Genomic DNA, 23,333 nt, shown 5'->3' with positions numbered 1-23,333 from the left:
TTTACCTTCTAATGCCATCTTAAATGAAGGATTCTTTCATAGCCTGAATCTGGCAAATGTTAACAAGGTGGGCATAAAATTGTTACCTGATAGTTGTTTAAATGCATAAATGGGATTCAGCCATTTCAGGCTAACAGCTGATGGGCAAATCCACCCCACTGGTAGGCTGAAATGTCTGTGAGCAATTTCATTGTTCTCCTCTTAGAACTAGGCAGTTTTACATGTTCATAGAATGACCACTCCAGGCTAGAGATAAACATCCCCTGATAAATACATCTACCACTCCTTTAAAATGCTATTTTTCCTGTAGATTGACAACAACAGGGTGGCAGATAACATTCCTCAGGTCAGCACTGGCACCTAAAACTCCAGTTAGGTTTCACTGATCACTAATCACTAAATGTATAGGAAATATCTACATTTATATATCTTCACTATGTATATCAATTTGTTCAGTCTCTGTTATGGGAAATGAAGGAATCTTCTCTAGGACCAATTATGCACGGGCTGGAATGCCCAAGATGGCGGCAACAGGGCTTCAGGGAGAATCCCCGATTATGCTTGATGTCGCCGCCATCCTGGGTACCGCCAAGCCCTGGCCCAACCCAGGCCCTCGGAAGGCCCACGTTAGGGAAATGTGGAGTCTTCTGCATTCCCAGGTCTGCCACAGGTGCCAGCAAGAGCTAGGTCAAGCTAGCTCAGTGCATAATCGGAGGAGCCGGGCCTTTGGGCCCAGCTCCTCCCCCGACCTACAGCGTCCCTGCAGGGATAACTCTCATTCCTGCAAGCTCCGCATACGCTGGGCCTTTGCGTCAGGGCGGCTAGCATATGCCTGGGAAGTCCCTCCCCCATGAGCACAAAGGGAATGCAACGGAATGGCAGCAGCCCAGCATGGCTGCCGCCGTGCATAATAGGTCTAGGTTCATTTCCTATCAGAAAAAGGCCCCTTTTTATGTCTTTGTGAGAATGAATGGATATACAGCGGTGAAGAGCAGTCCTAGTCCTAAAGTAGGCCCCTAATCTGCACGTATATTCCCATGACACTGGGAATAAACTTTCCCAAGGTAGGAAAAGACCACTATTGAAAGGGAAATGTGGGGAATACTTGCATCTATGTACAATGTATTCCAACCCACAAATATGCACATTTAGATAGAAGAATTTGAATACCTTTTTCTTCTGAATACACATTGGCCCTGGACTGAAATTTTGTCAACACAGTGAACTGGATACTGATGCCCATTCCAAATAGCTGCTATATATTTATTTATTATATTTCTATACCACCCTCCCCGGAGGCTCAATCCAAAGGGTTCCTTCTTGTGTTTCTGAACTGGAGATTGCAGTGTGCCAATATGGATAGTTTTAGAAATGCTAGCTCACTCCTACTCCACCCTCACCCCCCAAAGACCATGGTAACCTCAAATTAAGTAACTGGACTCATCCCTGCCAGCATGGCCCATTCTCTGGTCAGCTCATCCCAGAATGATGCTCCTGAGATCAAAAGTACTGAGCACTTTTAGAACATAAAAATAAATTATTTATCAAATGTACTTTAGACTAGGGGAAAGATACAATCAAGTGGAAGAAATATGATCTTCTCTTCTAGATAGTTTCAGAAAAGAGCTCAAAAAATTCCTGTTTGGACCCAAATCACCATCTAATCCTACACTGCCATTTTAAAGAAGAGCGGGTCAGGCTGATACAGGGTTAACTGCTTGATGGCAGGAGGTAGATTCATGACGCACACGCTTCCTAGACTCATTTACATTTGGGGGGGGGGCACAAAATTGCTACCTGCACTGGTAATATGTGAGAAGCAGACTTTTGGCCAGGGATGAGAAAATCTTCCTTGTTTAGTTTATTTATCTATATTTGTCGATTCTTTTCAATGGGTTTTGATTTTCTGCTTTTGCTTTCAACTTTGTTTGTATGGTGTACACAGATTGTATGGTTTTCAGAGGCAATTTATACAATGTTCATCAATTATCTGTAAAAATTCTTGTGTGTTGATGCTCAATTCATGTTAGAAAATGTGTATTTTTTCATGGGAAGTTTGGTGCACAGATAAGTCTAGGACCAAAAAATAAAGGACCATGTGTTTGATTCACACAGCTGTGAAGTATCAAAATGGGCATTTGGCAAGAAGGAACAGTAGGAACCAGAAATTCAAAAGCATCCCTGAGAAGAAAGCTGGCTTTCAGATCAGATTTGCCTCAGCTGTCTTTCTGTAATGCCAGTCCAAGAGCAGCTCTGCTGTGCTTTGGGATTCCTAAATGTAAAGTTCGAAGTTTTAGTCACCAAATCTCATCATCCCTGCCTGTAACTAATTCATTAACTTCAATAGCAGCCTCTTGCTCAAGGCATGTGGGCATTGCCATTTGGCAGAAAACAGACAAGCAGAAGTCAGATCACAACAGTGTCAGCACCACAATACATGAAAAATAGAACTTTTAAAGCAGTGCCTCTTTAGAAAATGCCTGGGAAATAAATCAGATTCAAAACATGCCCTGAAGGTTAAGAGAAAGGTGGGGGTGAGTTCTATAGCTGATGGCACATCTCTGAAAAACAACCCACTAGCAACTGTTTTGTGAGGCGATAATTCAACAAAATACAACCTAGACTTTTTCTGCACCTCAGTGTTGCCACTGTTTCCTGGTGAGCTAAATCCACAGCTCATGCTCTGACTGGAATTTTGGAGAATTTTTTGAATTCAGATCGGACCCTGCCCATGGGTTCCGCACTTCCTTTGAAAAGAGGCTGTGTGCCTATGCCATCATATACTTTGTCAGCAACAGAATCTCCTCTTTTCTTGTGTGCATGTGCAGTAACTTTATAGCATTGTAGCATCATAAAAATAGGCTGGATGTATCGTGGGCAACAGCATGGTTACTGCCATTTCAAGGGTCCCTCACTTCTCCTTAGTTGTCAACTAAGAAAATGGCTGGTGATTGTGTAACTGGACAACTAATTCTTAACAGTGTTATTTAGTGCCTGGAACTAAATGTGTCATTATATCCTTCTTCAGCAATGGAACTGTCTTTCTTTGCATATGCAGTAATGTTATTTATTTATATCTAAATTTATTGACCCCCACCACCCCCCAACCATTCTGGCTCGAGGTGGTTTACAATAAAACACATAAAAACTGAATAAAACTTACATGAATAGCAGCATAACCCCATCTATTCCCTCCCAAGACACCAATCCAGACCCAGTTCCCCAGCCATCCACCAGCCTTGGGAGAGAATGTCTGCCTAGATGGATGGGCATCCTGGGGACATTAGAGGAAGGACCTAGCTCTTCCTAGCCTTGCCTCAACCAAATGACTGGTGGAAGAGCTTCCTCTTGCATCATAACATTGTAAAAAAAGAAATCACACTAAGAGCTCTTGGGGAAGAGAAGGGGTGGGAAGAATAAAGAAACAACACAAGCACATGGCATCAAAATGTGGCATCAAAACATCATGCCGCCCCATGCTCTCAACACCTCTAGTTGGGATGGGGAAATAGGTTGGGAGATCATCCGCCATGTTATGGGTTTTTAAGTCTTTTCATGGGGGTGTTTTAATGTGGTTTTAAAACCATGTTTTAAAACCACATTAAATAGACTCCGCCACGAGTCTATTGGGGAGTGGTGGGATACAAATCGAAGAAAGAAAGAAAGAAAGAAAGAAAGAAAGAAAGAAAGAAAGAAAGAAAGAAAGAAAGAAAGAAAGAAAGAAAGAAAGAAAGAAAGAAAGAAAGAAAGAAAGAAAGAAAGAAAGAAAGAAAGAAACAAACAAACAAACAAACAAACAAACAAACAAACAAACATACCAATCAAAAAACAAAGTTAAGAAAAGGAATTTCATGGATGGATAATTACATGGAGAAGGCTACATCAAACCTTGCTGCCCATTTTGTTCTAATGATATAACATTGCGATATTATAATTGGAAAAAAAAGATTCACATTGCACCTCAATCCACATTATGCTTTTAAAAAATAGTGGATTGCTCAGGGGACAACCTGAGATATGGGAGAGGGTAAACACACAATACTAACACACAAGGTAGAGCTGGGAAATAAAGTTTGATATTGGGAATTCCTCACTGGAAAACAGTGAGTTCAACTCTGAAGGGGGAAAAAACATAGAGAAAGTGGATTTGGAAAATGCATAGCTACAGTGCACTAAACTGTTCCTGGGGAAGCAAAAAGTTGTGCAGAAAATTTTACAAACTTTGATTATTTAAGAACACCCATCCAGAGGTTAGCACTTGTGCATAAATGGTTTTAAATTATTTTCCTAAAGGCTCCCTCCCTGGTCAACAGACCTCCTTTCATTAATATTCGTGGACTTTGAATGAAAGACCTTTATCCGAAGCAAACTAACCTGCACTATTTCAGCTGGAAGGAAACCTTTGGATTGTTTTCACCTGCACTATGATGACTTCATGCTGCTGAACTAGCAAATTTTAAGCAAGCAGATGAAAAGCAACTAAATCAGATTGAGTTACATTTGGATTTGAAAATCAAATTTGGAATCATCAACAGAAATGTAATATCAAATATTGCATAGTATTTGAAACCTCACACCTTGAATCAATCTATGTTGGTCTTAAAGGTGCTATTGTGCCTGGAACTGACACACATACTTACATTATGACTTAGCAAAGTCACCTATAAGATGATTTTTAGCATGTTAATTTCATGAACCTTTCATTTAAATGTGTCTTCAAATAGAAACCAACCTTTTCCTGTGAAGGTATATTAAAAGAACACCATGTGAAACAACTGCAGGAAGAACATATAAAAAGTAAAGTAATAAGGAACAAAGAAATAAAGACAAATACATAATTCCTTAAGATTTCTATCAGCCCTTCCTCTGTCATGCTCAAGGCACCCGACACAATTATATCACACAACAAATGCAATCTGCACCCAAGGAAAATATTTTTGATGGAAAATGTGGAAACTATGGGTCTGACCATTCCCTCAATGGCTGTTTAAAGGTCTTTCTATGGCAAGAAAATTATAGGAAACGAATTAATCTTGTACCTCCCCTCAGCCGATGGTCTCAGCGGAAATATGAAAACAGGAGCTGGGCTTTTGAAATCCTTCCCCATCTGAAAATGTGTTATATCCTATTGCTTAATTCTTGAGTTCAGATGTTCCCAGTGTTCGTCTTGCCCTGGTCACAAACTCACTAGATGTTCTTATGTAAGCCATTATTCCCTCAGCCCCACATCCGTAATACAGAGATAACAACATCAACCTTTTCTAAGGATTACTATGATAATTGAACAGGAACCTCTTTGGACATTTGAAATGTATTATGGCTAAGATCCAAAGAAGTAAAAGAAATTGTGAAGGAAATTGAACTTTCCTGCCTCAGTGCTATGACTTAAGTTCACTATGTCTCTCAAATGTTTATCTCCAGGGCTCCAAGAGCAGCACTGAGTGTAATGGGGGGGGGGATCTGCAGGGAACAAATAAATCTCTCCCCCTTCATTGCCCACAGAGTGCCTATATGGTGGCTAGGATTTCCAGCACTGTCTCAGCAAATGCTAAATTTTAATGGCAGTGCCTGGGGAGATGGAGTTTGGGGAGGCCATGATGGCACTTCTAGGTGATGCTCTAGAAATTTCCTCTCATCTTTACCACGGAGACATATGGAAATTCTTACACTGCAAATATGGAAGCCATTTTTCAGCCATTTTTTCTCCTCTGAGGACTAACCATTGGGGCTGAGGGCTATGATTGCAACAGGTAAAAGAATATTGTTGTCATATTGTGGAACACAAGATAGCCTATCCCAAACGAATTCACCTGAATGCAAGTCCAGTTAATTTCAACAGGGTCTTTCCAGTAGTGGCGCCTCTCCATGAATGCTCTTCCACTTAAGGGCTGCCTTCCTCTTATTCTAATATATTTTAGGTGCTAGACTAGGCTTTCTCAACAATGGTTTCATGCAATTCTAGGGTTTCTTGATAGCTCTGGAAAGATTTCCCAAATGGGTGGGAGTTAATTAATTGTTAATATGTTTTTAAATTTGTTAAACATTTATATGGTGATATGGCCATATATAGTTATGTCGACCAATGATGGGCCTGGAGGAGGTGGGAAAGGGAGGGACCCTGGGTGAGCACGCACACAGCACGCTTCCCAACCATATTCTGCACCATCATACCACTTCTGGGGTTTCTCAAGGCCTGAAGAATGTTTCAGGGGTTTCTCAGCAGAAACAAGTTGAGAAAGGCTGTGCTAGACTGAAACATTTCTTTTTAGCCAGGCTTTTAATTAAGGGGTTTCCCTTTTTAATTCATTTTACATTCTGCCCTGCCTGAGAAGAGTCATTGTAAGAGTCATTTTATGGCGCTGTATGATTTAAGCTGTTTTCACACTGTTCCTGGGTTTGTAGTGCTGATGTATAATAATGTTTTATTTGCTTTGATTTGTATGGTTTGTTTTTATTATTTTCTAAATAATAAGCAATATGTTTGACTTTCTAAGCTGTCTCAAGCAGGCTGCATGGAAAGGAGGCATAGAAATCATCCAAATCACTAAATGGAATAAAGTAATTTTACCTTCATGAAAAGTAGCACAAGACAACAGTTGCAAGCATGCTGACTTGGAAAGAAATCCTAAAGAAATCCATGAGACTCATTCTCAAACATATATAATTGTGATTATGTATCTCTTTTACCTGCGTATGATTTCACTTCCGTCTTCCATTGTAGTTCCACACGAATGGATTACATTCAATTAATTCAAAGCTCACCTTCCTAGGATTGAAAGCTCTGCCTTGTCACTGAGCCTCTTGTGGCGCAGAGTGGTAAGCGGCAGAAATGCTGTCTGAAGCTGTCTGTCCATGAGGTTGGGAGTTCAATCCCAGCAGCCGGCTCCCACCCCGTATTGAGTCTGCCATGAAAATGCAGGAGGGCATCACCCCAAGGGTCAGACATGACTCGGTGCTTGCACAGGGGATACCTTTACCTTGTCACTAGTATGATTTTTTTATTGTCAGTGGACCAGTGATCATCATAAGCTTGATCATTCTTGCCTTAAACACTAGTGCTTGATTCATAGTAGCCTTGATATATGTTTCATCCTATACTTCAATAGAGAATTGCTTTTTTATTGTTACTTTTTTTTAAAGCACAGACTACGAAATTACTGCTGCTCATCTTAACTTCCTGCCCCACTATCTGTTGTCCCGAAATGCACATTCTCACTCGGCCCAATTAAAGTTCTCGTTTCTCCCCTCCTGCCCCATAGGTCTGTCAAACTGCATACCGCTCAATAGTCAACTGTATGGTAAAGGTAAAGGTTAAGGTATCCCCTGTGCAAGCATCAGGTCCTGTCTGACCCTTGGGGTGACGCCCTCTAGCGTTTTCATGGCAGACTCAATACGGGGTGGTTTGCCAGTGCCTTCCCCAGTCATTACCGTTTACCCCCCAGCAAGCTCTGTACTCATTTTACCGACCTCGGAAGGATGGAAGGCTGAGTCAACCTTGAGCCGACTGCTAGGATTGAACTCCCAGCCTCATGGGCAGAGCTTCAGACAGCATGTCTGCTGCCTCACCACTCTGCACCACAAGAGACTCTTTATGATCAGTGTATGATCAGTGAGCAAATCCATCATTCAGCAAGTGATTTTAACCAACAGTTTGAAGAGGGTCCGTGCTCAGTGGTAGAGCATCTGCTTGGCATGCAGAAGGTCCCAGATGAAGTCCCTGGAATCGCCAGTAAGGATCAGGTTGCAGGTGTAGGTGATGTGAAAGACCTCTGACTGAGATTCTGGAGAAGCACTGCCAGTCTGAGCAGCCAGGACTGGCTTTGATGAGTTCAAAGGTCCAACTGAGTATAAGACAGGTTAATGTGTTCGAATCTCAATTTTGGTGTTCATCTCAGTCTGTGTTCTTAAGGTGATTTTGCACATGTGCATTTCTTGGCACCACCTTATGGGGGGTCATAGTTCTCTTCCCACATCATTTAATTATGAAGAACTTATTTCAGCTACAGGACATATGGGAAAGCACCTGCCAAGTAAGGAGGAGGAGGAGGAGGAGTTGGTTCTTATATGCCACTTTTCTCTACCCGAAGGAGGCTCAAAGCGGCTTACAGTCGCCTTCCCTTTCCTCTCCCCACAACAGACACCCTGTGAGGAGGGTGAGGCTGAGAGAGCCCTGATATCACTGCTCGGTCAGAACAGTTTCATCAGTGTCATGGTGAGCCCAAGGACACCCAACTGGCTGCATGTGGGGGAGTGCAGAATCGAACCCAGCATGCCGGCATGCCAGATTAGAAGTCCGCACTCCTAACCACTGCACCAAACTGGAAATGAAACGTCATCCCCACAGCCAACATATGGCTTTGCAATTGTGCAAAATTGTCAGCACAACCACATGTGCTTGAATTGACACAAATAGGTTAAAAATTTCAAACATCTGTTTTTGGAACATTGATTTGACCCCACTTAGGTGCTCTACAAAGTCCATTTCAATCCTAGACCTGAATTTTGGCTTCCTTTGCCTTTCTCCCTGCTCTGATTGTGGGCACCAATATGCAGAAATGAGAATATTCTACACAATTATTCTGGAAGCTTTTGTGAAACAAGTTTTTCAGAAAATTTCTCATGACAGAAACATTTATTAGCACAAATGGAAAGTAAACAATGAAGATTGCAAATACCCTAGAAGCACATTTCTGCCAAAGTCAGCAGCTACTGGGGTGGGGGGAGGGAATGAATAAAAAAGTCCACCATGTTCTCTCCCCCTTCTCTTCTATTGTGTGATACAATTCATTTTCTTTCTGGACTATATGCACACTGCTATACAGAAACAGCGAGGTGTTAATTCAAATCCATCTGTGGGTTATCGGACTGTATAGGAGCCTAAGAAAACAAAACTTCAGAGCTGATAATAAAGAAAGAGCTGAATTGCATGGGGGAAAAAAAGATTTACTTGTCCAAGAATAGGAGCTTAGCATAGGTCAGATAATGGAACAATACATAAGATTAAATTGGAAGCAAAAGGGGAAAAAAGCAGCAACTCTTAGGGTTTGTTTTTTTAAAAAAAACAACAGAACATTTATTATGTTTTGTTACTTAACAATTCAGGAAGGAAGGCTGACATGTCCTTCTAGCAACTAAATCCCTCTGAAATTAATGGGCTATATACCCTGGTACCTTTAAGAAGGATTTATTCATGTTTGGGTTTACCAACATTTCCACTCAGGCCCATTCCACGCAGTGGCCACATCAGAATGCTGCTGGTGCGTTGCTGCAGAGCTGCATGCTTCACAGCATTCTGTGTCCCCACAGGAGACACATTTCTGCACTGGATCTGCTCCAGCACCGATAAGTGCCCCACAGGGGACACATTTCAGCAGGATATCTGGTGTCCCACTGAAATATGTTCCCCTGGGAAACAACGGTGGCAGAACGCTCCTGCTCTGTGGGATGGGGGTCATATGGAGGAAGGTGGAATTGTGTGGAACACAATCCCACCTTCCTGCAAAAGAAAAAAATGCCCTGGTCTGCCTTACAACGCAGTGAAGCATTGCAAAGCTGACTGAGGCATTTTTTGCCCCCTCTGGGCCACCGTAGGGCAGGGAGGGCCTGCCATGTGACATGCCCTATTAGGCCCCACAGCAGCTAAGGGGACCCAGGGCAACTGAGGGCCCAATCTGTGGCAGGCCTGGGAGGGGGTCTACCCAGCAGTTGCATCATGTGGAAACAGAGATTAGTCTTGCTTCCATATGACCACCCTCTTGGCCTTTTCCACCCATGCAGAATTGGCCTCAGTGTGGCAGATCCAGCCACTTAGCTCATCATAGTTTAAAGTGTTTCTTCATCCTTAGGAGACTTCCTCCTTTTTGAAAGGCTCATAACCTTTGAATTCTGTTGAATTAGATCCATTCCAACATTTCCCACTTCCATCCTTCCTTTTGTTCACACAGGTCTCAAGGTCCAAGTGGTCAAAAACTCTCCTTTCCATATTTCTCAGTAGAAAAGTTAGCGGAATATTGTTACTGTTAGTTACTGTTATTGTTATTGATTGTTACAGTCAGATATTTAACTGTTAGTTGGTGTTCTGCAATTTGAGATTTAGCCAAGTTTTGGGGAATTACAGATGTATCTTTACAGGATTCTTTTAAACCACCCGGTCTTTTAAAGCTGAGCTGGCGTATTTGCTCAATACAAGAACAAAAAAGGTTAGGGATAAAATCAATTTTAGAAAAATTATAAACAGTTTATTACAGGAGCTCAAATGTTTAAAAATGACAAAAGAATATCTATTTGGCACACATAAAACATCTAAGTGCATACCCCAGTAATGCCAAATAATTTTTGACCTTGATCTAATGTGTTTTGATGAAACAGATTTTCATCAGAAGTCAATTGTAGACATGCACATAGATACAATTAACATTTTTTTTTACAATTTTCAACATTGGGATAAAAAAACTTATTTAATCTGTTCTGGCTAGTTTTGGTCCTGCAAGGTATTCATATTAGCAGAATCCTCAGCCAGCAAATCTTTCTTGTTCCTTCCCTGGATATTGGAGAATCCTACAGTGTGCTTCTCTGAGGACAGCTCCAAAATGAGAGCCAGAACAGATTAAATAAGGTTTTTTTCACACACACCTTGTGAAAATTGAAAAATAAAAATGTCAATTATATCTATGTGCATCTGTTCAATTGATGAAGATCTATTTGATTGAAACACGTTAGGTCAAGGTCAAAAAAATATTTGGCATCATTGGTGTACACATTCAGCTGTTTTATCAGCCCCCCCTCACAAACTGGCGGTAGAGAGCGTCACCCCCCTCCGTAGTTGAGGATGCGGAGAGCAAATGAGTAGATTACGTCATCGCTGTTGCCATTACTGTAAATTATCGGTTTTTATTGTCATTTTATTGTTTTAGGGGAAGGGGTTATGTAAGCCGCCTCGAGCCTTCAGGGGGAGGCGGGGTATAAATATAAATATAATAATAATAATAATAATAATAATAATGTAATAATAATTATGTGTGCCAGACAGATATTTTATCATTTTTGAACATTTGAGCTCCTATAATAAACTGTTTGAGCCTCTTGTGGCGCAGAGTGATAAGGCAGCCGACATGCAGTCTGAAGCTCTGCCCATGAGACTGGGAGTTCAATCCCAGCAGGCAGCTCAGGGTTGACTCAGCCTTCCATCCTTCTGAGGTCGGTAAAATGAGTACCCAGCTTGCTGAGGGGTAAACAGTAATGACTGGGGAAGGGAATGGAAAATCACCCTGTATTGAGTCTGCCATGAGAACGCTAGAGGGTGTCACCCCAAGGGTCAGACATGACCCGGTGCTTGCACAGGGGATACCTTTACTTTTGCCTTTAATAAACTGTTTATATTTTTCTGAAATTGATTTTATCCCTTACCTGTTTTATTCTTGCCTGTATTTCAGGTTGGGTTTTTGTTTGCCTTTTTGTTACTTGCTGTTATTTGCTCAATGCCCAGAATGTTGTCCAATGATCTTTTGTCCAATGATCTTTCCTGCATCCGCTATTAATGCTGCACACTTATCAAGGCCAAATTCCATTGCTATATCTTTGTTGAATATTCAAATTGCATTTTGTAAACAATCAATCTCTGCTGATCAATTTCCATACACTTTCAAGCTATCCATATACAATGTGTGAAGTCATTGGGCCTGTCTTTCAAGGTTGGTATCCTAGTCTGCCCTGCTGAGAATGATTGTGCGTGGTAGTAGGACAATGGCAAAGAGCAGCGGTGAAAGTGGAACTTCCTTCTTTGATATTACCTGTTCCAAATTCGTCTACATTCACTATCCATCTGGTTTATATTTACTCATAGCAGTTTTGATAAATGTTATTACAGTTCTGCTGAAGCCTATCATTTCTATTGTTTTTTGGATCCATGATGAGGGAGTGAATCAAATGCTTTCTGGTAATCGGTCCAAGCAACATTTCAGTTGCTTTCCCATCTTTTTACAATTTGGTAAGGTGACTTTATAAATCCGTAACTGATCATTAATGTCCTGGGATTTTGGGGAAATTGCTTTTTGTTCATGTGGTGACACTGAATTGAGCTGTAGATGTTCTAGAATGGAATTGTAACCAGTAGTTTAAAAGTTGTTGGGAGGCTGGTGACGGGGCAGAAGTTGCATGGCACTGATCCTTTCTCTTTGCTCTTCAGAATAAGAAATGTAGGAGTGGGCAGTTCAAACACTAACATTTGTGACTAATTTTGGCCAGTTTGTGGTACTTGAACTGAAATTTGTGGCAGGTCAACTGACACAAACATTCACAAACCTTCAAGCCATTCATGGCAGTTCAGAGAGAATGTATCTACTTGTCTGAAATGTTTACCAATCTTCAAAGCAACAGTAAAGAGATTGTAGAGGAGCGAGCAACAGGGTAAGGTTCCCTATGTATTTGAACTTGCACCTGATATTTTCCCCAAAAGCACTTTTCTGGGGCATTTTATTTAGGGGGAGGGCACAACTTGGACCCCCAAAGTCGAATCTGCACATAATTCGGTGCATGTGTAGAGGAGACTCAGAGGGAGATCCCCTGTAGTATCTAGTTTGCACAGGCTCCATTCTATACACTCCTGAACCTTCTGAAACTGTGTCAGTCAATTTTCCAGAAAGCACTTCCTGGGGTCACCAAATTTGGAAGACAGGTAGAATACAGAAAGCTGTAGGTCCCCTGTGAGAACAGTGTCTCTAGTTCACTGGGGAGGGCAGCATTCTACTGCATCACAAAGTGAACTGGTTTGATTGGTACTGACAAGTTGGTACAGCTCACAAACCAAGCCCATAAACTGAGCACACCAGGAGTTGCATTTCCCCAGTTCATGCCCATCCGTAAAGACATTCCCTGCAAGTTGTTATCTAATGTTCTGCTGTTTTGCAGTGGAGCACAGCCTTAAGATATTGTCAGCTTTTAAAGCTAATAGCCATGGACTCTTACAGGCACTGTCCAGTTTTCTAGTATTAGTATTATTTCCTCAATGCCCAGAATGTCCAGGGATTTCTTGAGACTTCTAAGTACTGTTCCAGTGGTTCTAATGATAACAGGAATGATGGTAACCTTCTTCTCCCAGAGATGCTCTAACTCTATTTGTAGGTCCTGGTATTTTGTGATTTTCTCATTCCTCCCCCCTTTCTATTCTGCTTCTTCCTGGGATCGCAAGGACAATGATCCAAATTCTAGGTCTCATTTTTCCCTTACAATTATAGTATCAGTGGTGCTATGTTCAAGGCATTTATCTGTTTATAATTGGAAGTCCTAAAGAATCTTTGATTCATTATTCTCCACGATCTTGTCTTGTTTGTGCTCCCATTAAGTTCGGGTTGATGGTAAGCCCTGTTTTTGATTGATTGATTGATTGATTGATTGATTGATTGATTGATTGATTGATTGATTGCAAAGATACCAGTGCAACATAGCTGGAACTCCATCATGCTGTTCTTTATAGTTAATTTGAGCAATTTGACTGCAAGGAATGGCCATGTGGTTGACTGTTTCATCTTTGTCTTGCAGAATTCACATTTGTTGTAGTCACTCGTTTTCTGAATCTTGGCTTTTTTACTCTTTGTTTCAAGTGCCTGCTCTTATGCATCTAAAATGAGCCTTTCCATTTCTTTCTTCAAATGCTTGTTGTTCTTATTAATGAATTGTCACAGCCAGATATTTGACTAGTAGATGGTGATCTGCAATTCAATTCTTGCTTGCCAAGTTCTTGAGAGCTGCAGATGAATCCTCACAGGATTCTTCCTGTTTCAAACAAGACCATCATCTGGGGCTGTTATTTGTTCAATGAGACTTCTAGGCACTGCTCCAAAGGCTCCAGACAACTTCTGCTCTGAGATGCTATAACTCTGTGTGTGTTATTGCATGGTCTTGTTATTGCATGGTCATCTCCTTTCTTCCTTCCCCCCCTCCCCATCCTGATGTCTCCAGAGACTCCAGTGTCAATTATACAAACATTAATGGTAAAGGTATCCCCTGGGCAAGCACCGGGTCATGTCTGACCCTTGGGGTGATGCCCTCTAGAGTTTTCATGGCAGACTCAATATGTGGCGGTTTGCCAGTACCTTCCCCAGTTATTACCGTTTTACCCCCCCAGCAAGCTGGGTACGGGTTTACCGACCTTGGAAGGATGGAAGGCTGAGTCAACCTTGAGTCGGCTGCTGGGATAGAACTCCCAGACAGCTTCAGACAGCATTTCTGCCGCTTACCACTCTGCGCCACAAGAGGCACATTATTTCTCTTTTTGTTTCCTATAGTTCTGATATCAGAGATGTTATACTCCAGTCAGGGAGCCTCAAAAGGTAAAGGGCCATAAACCAAAGAAACTGATGCATTCATCATGGTGTAGTGGTTAAGAATGCTGGACTCCAATCCGGAAAACCTGCTTTGATTCTGCACTCCACCACATGAAGCCTTCTGGGTGACTATGAGCCAGTCACAGTCCTCTTCGAACTCTCTCATGACTCTCGAAGCTCCATGTACCTCAAAAAGTGCCTATTCTCAGGATAAGAAGGGAAAAGTGATTGTAACCCGTTTTTAGACTTCTTAGGATAAGTCTGGATATAAAAACTAACTCTTCTTCTCTTCTTGCCTGGCTCACACCTTGAATAAATCTTTGTTGGGCTTAAAGGTGCAACTTCAGACCAACACAGCTACCCATTTGAATCTATCCTTCATTCCTGTTTAATTAAAATGATTGCTGAAACTGAATCATAGTACAACATTTAGTTTTATTCATCTGCATTACTCTGCAATTGGTAACTTTGTTTGGATCAGGGATGAATTCTCTGTACAGTACCTATTGAAAACAATGCTCACTTGTTGGCAGGTGGATGGCTTTTGTTTTGCCACAGTGGCCTATTGCAGGGAAAGATAAAGAGCCCTGCTTCCACTTTGTGTATGGAAAATGCTTGGCTCGCAGAGTTGCTAGCATTATACAGCAGGCCCTTATTATAAGGCACTACATTCTTCAGTATTACAATGTTCACATATTCTAGAACCTTGAGCTAAACATTCAAGTTGGTATTAGAACTATGTAGAACAATGGTTATGCTTTTGTTTTCTTTCTCATAGGAGAGTAGCTGCCTTGAAAGGTCTTGGGAAAAACAGCTCGAAAATTTCTATACAACATAAAGAGATATTTTACCCAAATAGATACCATGGTTTTGTGAATTAATTAGGTGCCTGTCCTTGGAAGTAAATGTAACAACCAGAAAAAGCACCAAGGAAAAATACATTTTTCTATCACTATGGTTTTCCCCCTCGGTAAAGGAGGCAGTTGCTAGGGAAGGTGAATCCCGCTACAGTATATAACAACTATAAACATCCAGGACAAAGGGACTTGAAGTCATCGCTAGAAGTGGGCACGAACCTGGAAAATGGAAGTTCGTTATTTTTGCAAAGATACCAGTGCAACATAGCTGGAACTTTATCATGATGGTCTTTATAGTTAGTTTGAGAAATTTGACTGCAAGGAATGGCCATGTGGTTGACTGTTTCATCTTTATCTTGCAGAATTCACATTTGTTGTAGTCACTGGTTTTCTGAATCTTGGCTTTTTTACTCTTTGTTTCAAGTGCCTGCTCTTATGCATCTAAAATGAGCCTTTCCATTCCTTTCTTCAAATTCTTGTTGTTCTTATTAATGAATTGTCACAGTCAGATATTTGACTAGTAGATGGTGATCTGCAATTCAAGATCTTGCTTGCCAAGTTCTTGAGAGCTGCAGATGTATCTTCACAGGATTCTTCCTGTTTCAAGCAACGCCATCATCTGGGACTGTTATTTATTCAATGAGACTTCTAGGCACTGCTCCAAAGGCTCCGGACAACTTCTACTCTGAGATGCTCTAACTCTGTGTGTGTCTTGTTATTGCATGGTCATCTCCTTTATTCCTTTCCCCCCACTATCCTGATGTCTCCAGAGACTGCAGTGTCAATTATACAAACATTAAAGGTAAAGGTAAAGGTATCCCCTGTGCAAGCACCGAATCATGTCTGACCCTTGGGGTGATGCCCTCTAGCATTTTCATGGCAGACTAAATAAAGGGTGGTTTGCCAGTGCCTTCCCCAGTCATTACCGTTTTAACCCCCAGCAAGCAGCTGGCTAATCATTTTACCGGCCTCAGAAGGATGGAAGGCTGAGTCAACCCTGAGCTGGCTGCTGGCATTGAACTCCCAGCCTCATGGGCAGAGCTTCAGACCCACCTCGAGCGGGTGACCCACCTCGAGCCTCCGGGGGGAGGTGGGATATAAATTAAATGGTAATAATAATAATAATTATTATTATCATCATCATCATCATCCCCCCCTCTTCAAAGACAAAAATTAAAAGACATCTGCCTACACTCAACGAGGCTCCAATTGACAGGCAATCAACCTCAGGGGTGACGGGTTGAATGACAGCCAGAAATGAGCAGCTGAAGACTCACAGGTCATGCTGAAGGTGTTCCTTCTCTTTCAATCCCACACCTATCCCTGCTAAGTTCTCTACCTCCAAATACTGTCACCCTTTCACCTTCTCCCACCGAGAGCCAAAAAACACAACGAACTGTCACGCACAAGGCATTCCCACTGAAACCAAAGGGAGAACTACTCTTGGTTTACTGGGATGCCAATCAAGATAAATGGGTAATTAGTGAAGTAGTCATGGAAACCAAACAACAACCCTCCCAAGCCCCTTCTATGCCAGGGGAGAGATTTTTATGTGTTTCACACGCTCAAAGAGTGTGCACCGAGGGAGGAAACTCCGTCCCCCCAAAAGCCCGCAAACATACACAGAGAGGTAAGACCCATATGTGGTCATGCGCAGTTGTTGGGGGTATGGCCATATGAGCCCGGTTTGTGACACATGAGCTACCCTATTTCCCGGGTTCAGAGATTCCTGGGTTGGCTCGTGCCCATCTCTAGTCATACCAACAAAACAAAACCAAAATACAGTGGCACTGCAGAGATTAACAAAACTGAATCTAGCATCAGTTTTTCTTAGATATAATTTATATTGTCTGATACATGAAGTTCACATTCCTTGTCTCAATCCATATATATTCACAACACAAAAGTTCACAGCACGTATATAGCAGAAAATGTCAGCTCAGTATGCCATGAAAGTTTGCATCTTGCCAGTGATCTGAGTAATGCTGTCAAGATTTGTATGCCTGGTGTGGTTGCAACACAACAGCCCTTGGAAGGTTATCCCCCCTACGTGTCAAGAGATGATTTCATTAAAGTGCTGGACGTAAAAAAGCAGGAATAGAAACAGCAAGGGTAGGGAAGAGCTGGTAGAATGTTGTCTTAAGAGCTTTGTTCATACAGGATGGGTTAGAACAGTAACATTCTTGAACAGGCTTTCTCAACCAGGGTTTCATGAAACCCCGGGACTTCTTGACAGCCCTGGAAGGGTTTTCCCAAAAGGGTGGGAATTAATTTTTAAAATGTATGTAACATTTATCGGGTGTTATGACCATATATGGCCATGTTGACCTCCTTCCCCCTTCCCAAATGGCCAATGATGGGCCTGGAGGGGGTGGGAAGAGGAGGTGGCCCTGGGGATGGGGGGGGTCAAAGCCTGAAGAATGTTTCAGGGATTTCTCAACAGTAAAAAAGCTGAGAAAAGCTGCTCTAGAATCAAGGGGAGCGAGCAACAGTTAGAATCACAGCTTTCTTCCTCACTGGCATGTAGGGATGCTAGTCTCCAGTGGGATCTGGGTATCCCCTAGAATTACAGCTAATCTCAAGACTACAGAGATACATTTCTTTGGGGGAAATGTTTTTGGAGGTTAGGCTCAATGGAATTGTATTCTGCTAAATCCCCTGTCCTCCCCAGGCTCCATCCCCAAGCTTCCAGGAGTTTCCTAATCTGGAGCAGGCAATTCTTTTTGCATATATTTGGCACCCCAAAAAAAAAAGATTTATTTTACCCCACTGTTATCCACAAAGGGAATCCATAGTGGATAAACAACATCCCTCCTCCTACAACCACCACCATGTAAAGTATGTAGGTTAGGTCAGGAGACTGACTTATCCAGTCTCCCTCGGCCAGCTTCCATGGCATAACAGGGATCTGAAAGGAACTTCCAGATCTTAATTTTCAGTTTTCTAAACACTGCAGACCACAGTCTCAAAGAATATGACACACCCCTTTTAATATTATTGTTATTGCAATTTCAACCCAATTAGAATTTATCAAACCACTGTATCCAGTCAAAGGTAGAAAAGTAGATCCTAGGGTGTTTATTATTGTATTGCATGACTAATGTTTCCTTAATTGCCTGACTGTCAACAGTTTAGAGACTTAGTATACAGGATTATTTTCTCAGCATGCAAGTATTTAAGTAGGTCAGAATTAATATCAATGAAAACATTTGCTTTACATGTTATTTTAGGCTGTCCTGTGCTTTTTCCCTCCTGGGAGAACTGAAAATTAACCTTTTGTCTATGAGATTTCCAGAGCCCTCATCAATTCTTCCATTCCGCAACCCATTTATTTGGGGCAGTGCGAGAATTCGGTGTCTCAAGTTACAGGATTCCACACAGTCACTCCAGCCCTCAGTATTTCTCCCCAATTACATGGGGGGGGGGGGAATGGCTGGCAGATACAGATCACTAGTGGCTCCTTTAATTTCTTTTCTCACAGCCTACTTTTTGAAACATCAACAATACGGTAATGAGGTTCAGTGACCATTGCCTCCCAGGGCACTCAACCTTGAACTTATAGAGTGTGGTTGTTAGGACGTCAAGGATGCAGATTTTTACTATGAGAGTAGCTTCTTGTCCTTGTTGTCTCTCCTCTCTTTACTAATATGCTACCTTTGCTCACTGTTGTCTCCTTCCAAAGCAAGTCCTAATGTTCACATGGTGAGGGAGTGGGACTGCCTGCAATTAGTAGGGAAGAAAACTGCATGAGGGAAAGAGGGTGGGGAAAGCACATCTCACCCCCTGTCTTCGCCTTTAACCTGCAGCCCCCAGCAGTTTAATCTTGAGAAACCAAAAAGAGAAAGAGTCAGAAAACTACATACCACATGTAGCTCTTCCCTGAGAGACAAGTTTCCGATTTGATTCTCTCTGCTGCACAGCTAGAAGCAAGGGTGTCTGGATCTCAGGGTAGTTGGGATTTGCACGTCCCATTTATCCCTGTATAATGGAAAGAAGAAAAACAAAAATCCGTCCTCCAGTATCTTGATAACATGTGAACTGGTCCTAAGACGAGAGTTCTAACTGTGCTCCATCTTTTCAGCTTTAACAATAAGCCACAAATTGTCAACTCCATTCTTATGCCAATGTGTTTAAGCTTTTCAAAAACCTTTTAAAATCAGTTATGCTGGATTAACAATTGGCAAGCCAATTATTTTTCTACTCGCCATGCTGGTGTCACATCCAATCCAATGAGGAATATATTTCACATCACAGTGGTGAGCAAAACTCTGATTTTACTTTTTCCTATCCAGTATAAATGCTATAAGATATTTTATGGTTCTGTGAAGTTTGTACGAAGAAAATGCAGATTATTTACCAAGCAAATGTAATTTATTCATGGCATAATTCCACATTTAAATCGAATGGTGCTTGCTTTCACAAATATTTCTTCCAGAGTGCAATTTATTAGTTTCAAGATGGTACTAAGGATCTGGGAAACACACTTTCAATTCCTTCTTCTGCTTTGAGGTTTGCTGGATGGCCTGATGCCAGTCATACTCTCTTCACCTAACCTGCACGACAGGGTTGCTGTGATAGGGTTACCAGCTCTGGGTGAGGAAACTCCTGTAGATTTGGGGACAGAGCCTGGAGGCAGAAGAGTTTGCCAAAGGAAAGGAGATAATCAGGGATGTAATGCCATAGGGACCACTCCCCAGGTCTGCCATTGTCTCCAGGGGAACTGATATCTGTAGCCTGGTGATCATAAATCTGATAGGGCTCCTTGCTTCCAGGTTGACAAGCATATTTTATGATGCTAGAGGAAGAGGAAACACTATACACTACACTGAATTCCATAGATGTGTCAGGATTGCTGCTGAACCCTGCCATGAGTTAGCATGAGTCTCCCCATGATTATTTGTTTAACCTTTCCCTTGCTTTGTTCTTTAGGACCCAGGCCCATATATTATGCTTGCATGCTTGCTTGAAACTGAAACTATGTTGTGCACCCTGTTATCTCAGAGAGCTGTGAATTATTTGTCTTTTGAACCTCTTGGCCGGGTCTGTTTTTTGTAACCATAACATCTTATCTTGTCTCCGGAGAAGACCAAGGACGTGCGAATTGTAACACTGTGTTTTATGGCACCTGCCGCCTCCTTTCCCCCTCCCTTGGGAACTTTCAAGTTTTAGGCGGGAGAACTGCCTTGATAAGGGAAGGCAAATCTGTCCTCAGGCAGATTTGACTTTTTTAGCTTAGGTGTAGGAAGTAACTTCTCAATAAACGCTTTCTTTATTAAAGAAGCTTGTTGTGAGTTCTTGCAACGCTTGACAAGATGAAGGGTAGGATTAAAAACAAAGTTCTAGGTTTAACATTTGAGTAATAGTCATGTGGTGCATGAATATAAGATGGGGGATAGTAGGTACATGTGAAAATGATTTAGGAGTTCTGGTGGGGAATCAGTTGAAATATGAGCCAACAGTGTGATATTGCAACTAAGAAGACTAATGCGATATTAGGCTGCATTGCTAGAAACACAGAATCTAGAACGGAAATTATATCTCTTTATATTCTGCATCAAATAGATATCATTTGGAATACTGTGTCCAGTTCTGGGCACTGCTGTTGGAAAAGGATATGGACAAACTAGAATGTGTTCAGAGAAAGGCAAGTAGGATGCCTTGTGAGGAAAGGTTGAGAGGGTGGATACGCGTAACTTGGAGAAGAGGAAGGCAAGGGGTGATAGGATAAGCAGTTTTTAGCTACATAGAAGGTAGGCATGTTGAAGAGAGGGGCAACTTGTTTACTACAGCTTTAGAGACAAGGTCTAGGGGCAATGAATTCAAATTACAGGAAAGGTGGTCCCACTTAAATATGAGAAAGCATTTTCTAATAGTGAGGGCAGTTTGTAGATGGAATTTCCCACCTTGGGTGGTGTAGTCTCCTTTGTCGGACGTTAACCAATGAGTACAAGTCAGACGTGTGTGATTTTTAAGTCCCTGAGATGGTGGGGGGCTGAACTGGATGGCCCTTTGTTGTATCTTCCAGCTCTGTGTGATTCTGATTTTTTTTTAAAGGCAATAACTATGGGTTTTGCCAGGATGGTGTTTGTAGCATGGAAGAAGGGGAGCAACTGGGCTGTCTTTTGGTAAAAATAAGACAACAAAAGAGTCAGGTTTGGGTTCTTTTGAAAAAGGAAGTGTTCATAGAATCACAAAAGAATTTCTTGTTTACTGATTCATCTTGGGCTGTACCCAGACATCACTGGCTGCTGCCCTATTGCATTTGCAAATGGACTATCATGTTCACACAAGAAAATCCACTAGAAAATTAGTGTTACAGCGCCAATAACACAACATACAAATAATCTGTGGATACAGCTGGAGAGAGCCCCCCCCCCTCGGTCAGGGACAAATTCACAGAGACTGAACACGTTCAATGTACAGATTCATTTTGACAGAAAAAAATCCTAATGCCTGTTTTGGGATTAAGGAAGCCCTCCCCACCGGCAGCTGTTCTGCTTGGATGTTTCCTATGCTCTGTTGACAGCACTGACTGATTAGCTGATGTCTCCTCAACGGCTATCGATACAGAAATGGCACTTGAAGCTTCAGAAGCAAAAGGATTTAATGGTTTGGAAAGTCTGGGTTTAAAGGAAGCTCTTTTCAGCCAGTCTAGGGTGGTTTGATTCTCTAAATAATTTGCTTTCATCTGACTCCACAAAATTTATGAAAAGCGAATGAACCAGCACTTTCCCAACTATAAATATGGCTGGATTCTCTGTGGTCTTTTCTTCAATACAAAAACTATCCCTTCTGCTTCCTGACTTTTCATCAGCTTCCAGTCTGTATGAGTTCTACTCTAACTCATTTTGCCCGCCGTTGCTGTCAACATAGCTCCTCTTAAATAAACGTTTTCCTTATGTTTAATAATGGAAACGTTAGAATTGTTGTTTGAACAGTCAGCAGACTTGTAAATATTGCTGGCAGAAATACTGTGTCTCCCCCCACCCCTGCAACTCCCATTCCCAATGATTTTTCACTAAACAATCCACAATGATGTGGATGACTGATTAATCGGGGAGGTAAATTATAAATTTCACTTTTTCCATGTGCCCATGCCTATTATTTTCTCTGCCATGAGGGGGCATTTGATGCATCAGTGTATTCAGTTCCAGGTTCCACTTGACTGGGCTGAGAGACCTCTGTTGCAAATCCTCAGAACCCAGAAGGCTTATAAAATGACAGATCCATGATCTCCCACAAGGCAGACAAGCCCATCGATCTAGCCCAGTACTCTGAATTGCTCTCTATGAGAATCTTCCATAGACTTTACTAATGAAGACTCTTCCACTAGAAATGTCAGGGGCTTAATATGGGTCTTGTATATGCAAAATATGGGTCTTGACCCCGCAAGGATGTTACCTATTTAAAACGGGTGGAGGGAGGATCCAACCCTGTCTGCAGTGGAATGAAACCAGAGGAGAATGTGCAACATTGAAGTTGTCATGGAATATATCTGTCCCACATTAAAGGAATAAATGTGTTGGCATTTATAAGAGAGCTCATTATTTTAAATTAGCCTGCAAGTGCTTTATAGGTGAAAGTCACTTATTCTTGCTGCATTGACAACATTTCTGCTTTTCCCTGGACACTTTCAAATGAGCTATCTGTTTTCTGCTAAATTTACAAAAAAGGAAGAGAAAATGACTTGCACAATCCTCTAAAGGGGATATACATTTAAATGAAAGATTGTACAAATTGAGAAGAACAGAGGCATAGAGCAGCAGCAGTTTGGAAGTTGGACAAGTTGCCTGGTTCACGTAAAGTTATTCTGTCGCACCTGATTACCTCATTGATAAATTTTGCAGTAGAAGATGTTTTAAATATGCTCAGACTCTATTAGAATGAAGCATCCTAAGTCAATAAACTTCAATAGCCAAAACTCCGCATACAGGTATTAGATCTGTTAGGCTCTGGGGGGGTGTGCTAGACAAACCCAAATCTGCACAAGTTACCGGAAATACAGACTGCTCGTGAATAAGGTCAGAAAGGTGAATTTACAGGGGAGAACCAAGATGACTTATCTTGTAAGGATGATCTCTGAAAAAATATTTTAAGTCTTTAAAATGAGGATGGGATAAACCTTGGGAATGAGCACATAGAAGCCAATGAAATC

The 23,333-nt window shown here is 41.7% G+C and overlaps 1 long non-coding RNA gene across 2 annotated transcripts in view; it reads right to left on the bottom strand.

Annotated features, from left to right (window-relative positions):
• LOC143836777 (uncharacterized) overlaps positions 1-23,333 on the bottom strand; it is a 690,947-nt gene that overhangs the window by 43,009 nt on the left and 624,605 nt on the right. For both annotated transcript variants that reach the window (XR_013230728.1, XR_013230729.1), the window contains one exon: positions 19,042-19,156. This is a non-coding gene — a long non-coding RNA (uncharacterized LOC143836777). The remainder of the gene's footprint in view (positions 1-19,041; positions 19,157-23,333) is intronic.

This window comes from Paroedura picta, chromosome 4 (genome assembly GCF_049243985.1).
Source record: "Paroedura picta isolate Pp20150507F chromosome 4, Ppicta_v3.0, whole genome shotgun sequence".
Classification (NCBI taxonomy): domain Eukaryota; kingdom Metazoa; phylum Chordata; class Lepidosauria; order Squamata; family Gekkonidae; genus Paroedura; species Paroedura picta.
The sequence above is the reverse complement of the archived record's forward strand: the minus strand, read 5'-3'. Positions and strand labels throughout refer to the sequence as shown.